General features: G+C 33.0%; 1 long non-coding RNA gene across 6 annotated transcripts; it reads left to right on the plus strand.

The window, feature by feature from the left end:
- The first annotated feature begins 812 nt into the window (after positions 1 to 812).
- On the plus strand, positions 813 to 4,721 carry LOC124890253. 6 transcript variants are annotated; one of them, XR_007049032.1, is made up of 9 exons: positions 813 to 1,038; positions 2,042 to 2,454; positions 2,832 to 3,039; positions 3,219 to 3,304; positions 3,420 to 3,511; positions 3,613 to 3,686; positions 3,796 to 3,880; positions 4,097 to 4,448; positions 4,643 to 4,721. It is a non-coding gene; the product is annotated as an uncharacterized LOC124890253 (long non-coding RNA). The 6 variants fall into 6 exon arrangements; XR_007049031.1 differs by having other exon boundaries at positions 2,842 to 3,039; XR_007049033.1 differs by lacking the exon at positions 3,219 to 3,304 and having other exon boundaries at positions 814 to 1,038; positions 2,842 to 3,039.
- The last annotated feature ends 75 nt before the right edge of the window (positions 4,722 to 4,796 follow it).

A 4,796-nucleotide genomic window follows, 5' to 3' on the forward strand; every position in this document is an offset into this window, starting at 1 on the left:
ACTAATTTAAGATATCGATTATAATATAAGATTATAAATTCATACTAAATTAAATAAGTTCTATACCATTTACAGGATCTCTTAGGCTGGGGTATGCCACTCAGCCTACCAGACCATATAATAATATCGGATTAAGCCAAAGTCGGAAGACCGAACCAAAGCACCAACCGAAATAGAAAAGAATCTTAAGTAATTTTATGACTGTATGGACGATTCTTTTACCCAAACATGGGGCCTATCAGGGATTTAATATCCTTATGTTGAACCTGTGTGTCTAGAAGTTCGAATTGTGCGGAAATTCGCCCTTGTCTCATCAATACGGGTTAGAGAAGCACAACTTACTAGACGGCGTCACAAAGACAAGGTTAACATAAGTCTATTGAACCCGACTGTACCTCCATTTTGGAACCAAGTCAAGAAATTAAAAAGATTCTTTCATAATTTGATAGAGTCTGGAGCTTTCATAGTTAACATATCAACGAAGTTAGATCTTCAACATAGATATAAGATATCGTTTTAGCCGGATATAGTCACGGCCGGATGATGGTAGAAGTTTTTTAATGAATAGTCCCTAATGAAATAATTTATAGTTATAAATAAATAAATAAATTATATTAGACTATAAATTGTAAAAATACTCATAACTTTTGTAAATATGTGGACTTAAAAAATAGAAAGTACTACTTAAAAAAACTATTGAATTGATAGTTGAAATATATATAAAAATATTGAATTGATAGTTGAAATATATATAAAAATGGATGTGGCCAAAAATATCATTGGATAAAAGTGTGGTCCAATCAAAGTAAAGTACAATTAAAACAACAGGAAAGTACAGTGCTATCTACTTTTTGAATCTGGCAACTTCATCTTATCATCTTCTCTCCCTTTTGCACATAATTTTCTCCATTAAATTTTTACAATCCCAAATTAATATTAGTGATTATTCATTCTAAGTTTGCTTGCTGATGAAATGTGGAGGATGTTGATCTTTTCTTCTAGAAATTTAAGTAGATCAATTTTTGGGCAGTCATTTAGGTATGTATAATTATGTGTTTTCCAGCAGAGTCTTGACAATTAGGATAAAAAATAAAGTTAAAACAACATAGTTTACTCCTAGATTAAGGTAGTAGCTTATATCTGTGCATTTCAATCATATAGTCTTACCAAGATCGTTGATATTTTATCCGAGGAAACATGTAAATTTTTGTATCTGATATATGAGTTAAAATGTTTGATCTGTTTTGCATGTCGATATACTAAAAAAATACAACAAAAACAACAAACCCAGTATTCCCACATAGTGAGGTCTGGGGGGAGAGTAAGATGTACGCAGTCCATACCTCTACCTCTAAAGAAGTAGAAAGGTTGTTTTCGATAGACCCCCAGCTTGAGACACGGAATACTAAACAAATTAATAGTAAAGCATGGAACAAGATGGCATAATATAACTACGATACCCACAAGTAATAGTAAACTGTGAAAAGTAAACAGATTCGTAATAAAGCATGAAACAAGGTATCATAACAAGAATAATACCCCCACCAAGTAATTACCTACACTAGCGAATTCCACGATTGTTTATTTTTTTTATAATATCTGTTTTGCAAAAAGTGTTGTATTAAACTATTTTAATTTCTTTCAGTGTTAGTGTTAATTTGATGGATAATTTCCTATAAGATAATTATTTTTTTGCATGTATTAATTAAAATATTTTTGGTTATTTTTCATGGTTGTATTTTTTATAAAAAAATTCTTTATTATATGCTTAATAGTTATTGTTGAATTTCGTAAGCATATTAGAGCTTGTGTATCCTGTTAATAATTATTGATTATTTATTGTTGTTTAATCTGAAGCTTGTAGGTTCTGATGAGAGTTACAGCTTGTTTATGAGTTAATTTGAGCTGGAATTTGAGTTGTTAATTGTATTTTTTAACTTGGTTTGGTTGTGTGATTAATTGGTTTCTCAGAAAGTCAGAATCTTGATTAATTGACTGTTTTTGGTAACATATGTTAAGTAACATGTTTTTGACTTCTTAGGGTACAGAACTTGAAAGTTTAGAGACCAAGCATTTTATTTTGTCCATGGAGGCAGTTTTGGTGTGTGGTGTTGGTACAAAACTACAACACTACTCAAAGAAACATGATATCAAGTTGATGCCATAGATTTAACTGGTTCTGGTGAACAACATTACCACATTCTCCGAATACGTAAAACCACTCACCAATTTCATTGAAAATCTACCTGATGGCAGTAAGGTTTGACTAAATGCAGTTAGTGGTAATTTTAAGTATTTTTTGAGAGCCTGTTGGTCCAATCACGGTCAACTCGATATACCAAGCATACAGTTAGTGGCTCAGCTTGTTGGTTCTTTAACATCACTATTCAAAAACTTCTGCTGATTACTTTGCTTGGGCTGCTAAACATACCGTCAATGTTGGTGACTATTTGAGTAAGTCTTTTTTTTATGTGTTGTTTGTTGTTTAATGATGGGTCTAGTCAAATCTTGAGTTGATTTCTCAAATGGTTGTTCTAGTGATAATTATTATCTCGGAGAGTAGCAAATAATTGGAATCAAGAAATGTGACTTGCTTGGATAATAGTAAATCTGTATGGGACAGTAGGATAGATATAGATAGAACCTTTAAAACTGAAATCAACTCTTTCTGAAGTTACTGAGTTTTTGAGAAATTTTAGAGAGTTCAAGAGAGAAAGAAGGGTGATTTTTTGATAAAGATTACTCATTTTTTAATTATTATGATATGAGGAGTTGAATCTTCTTGTGCATTTTGGGGGAGGTAGTCTTGTTTAACAAACTTATAATTTTAGTTATTAGCAGAACCTGGAGTTACTAAACATTGTCTAAACAATGACTGATCTGAGACAAATGAGGCTTTCTCAAGTGGTTGAGCATCTCCATCATCAACCGGTAGGTTAAGAGTTTGAGAGTTCGAGTCTGAAGGGTAAATGCGAATACTATTGATCCTCTTGGAGTTGGGGTGAGGGAAAAATACAGATCTAATATGCCTCTATTCAGGTATATATTGTTTAAATTTGAAATTTTCAAGAATGTACATATTCATGCTTAGTTCGTTTCTTTTGTCACAAAGGAACGGTGAGTCCGGTGGCTGGTCGTATTGGATCCGCTTATGCCAAAATAATGTTAATCAGCTGATATTTTACCCTCTATGTGGTTTTTCTCATGTTTTCTTTTAGGATAACCTTCTTCACTTTCAAAGCTTCGTCTTCTCCGGAAAGGATTAGTTGATTGTAAATTTGATATGTTAATTGGATGAACTTAGGTATTTTATTGCAACATGTTGAAGGCTTCAAATAAATTTGATATACTATGACTTGTATCAGTTTGCTACATCAACAAACTTCTCAAGTTGTACTTACGTTTTCTCACTTTTGCAGTCTATGGACAGTTTTTGAAAGCCAGTAGTGAACAACCTGTAACATAGAAAAGAGCTTCATTCATGGAAGAGGTCCTCCGAGAGGCTGATGTGGTAATTAGCTACATCAAGAGAGCACTATTAGATTTCTTTTTTATTTTTCTGTAATACATTTCTCATTCATGTTCTTATCTGTGATCAAAATGCTTCTCTAGATAAGTCTACATCCGGTTTTGATAAAACAACTTACCACCTCGTGAACAAATAACGGCCAGCAATGATGAAGAAGGTAATGACGTTTGCAAGACTATCTATTCTGATTGCTGATTTACACAAAATATAATATCTTGATATTACTCAACTCAAACTTGTTTTTAAGCAATACTTGTGGACTGTAGTAGGTGGCCGGTGATTGATGAAGTAGCTCTTGTTGAGCTTCTGAGGGAAAATCCCATGTTCCGTGTTGGCCTTGATGTCTTTGAGGTAATAGCTGTAGTAATCTGTTCTTTTTTTATCCCATTCGCCTGTTATGAACATGTTAAAGGAAAATGCAAGATAAGTGAGAAATTGTTATGTCACACGCAATTACTACCAAGCAAAAAGCTCGTAAAAAATAACTTAATCGTGTAGAATGTAGGATGCTTTCTGCTGTCTTATACATTGAAGCAATGCTTTTCCTTGATAATTGTGTTGTCTTAGGATGAGCCCTACATGAAAGCTGGTCTTGCAGACATGAAGAATGTTGTTGTAGTACCTACATAGATTCTGCTTATAAGGTAATCTAATGTATTTATCTGTGCTAAAATAAGCAACTTTCTGCTATGATAGCTATTTCCCATCTAGTTCGCCAATACTTAAGATTTTTGATAGTATGGCCACTTCGTAAGAAAAAACTAAACATCCTGATTCATAATGCAATGGACTCGTGAGGGAATGGCTACACTGGCTACTCTGAATGCCCTGGTACGCAATATTGAATTGGGATGTGAAAAAGATGAGTCCACGCCCCTTGTTGTGGAATTCCAAAATTTCAGAGAATGGTGCTAATTAGGTAACTGTTTTGCTTCATTTTGAACTATTTTTCATCTTACTGCCAATATTGGAAAATAAGTTATTGTTTTTGTTGTTTTATTTCATCCTCTATTATGTCAACTGCACCTTTAACGTTGATATCACGCTTAATTAATGGACTGGGGCTATAAATTTTTTTGGATAACTTCTTCGATGAATGAACAATTCTTACAGTATAGATAAAACACAAAAGTTGAGAAGTCTATGAAGCAGATAAAGGAGCGAAAAACAGAGCCCAGATAGTACGTTTCGTCAAAAAAGGTAATGTTTTTCAGTTGCTGCAACATTGAGAGGCTTTAGTAGCTAATTGAAGCATAATTTTCATAAT

This window comes from Capsicum annuum, unplaced genomic scaffold, assembly GCF_002878395.1.
Source record: "Capsicum annuum cultivar UCD-10X-F1 unplaced genomic scaffold, UCD10Xv1.1 ctg1489, whole genome shotgun sequence".
NCBI classification, from domain to species: domain Eukaryota; kingdom Viridiplantae; phylum Streptophyta; class Magnoliopsida; order Solanales; family Solanaceae; genus Capsicum; species Capsicum annuum.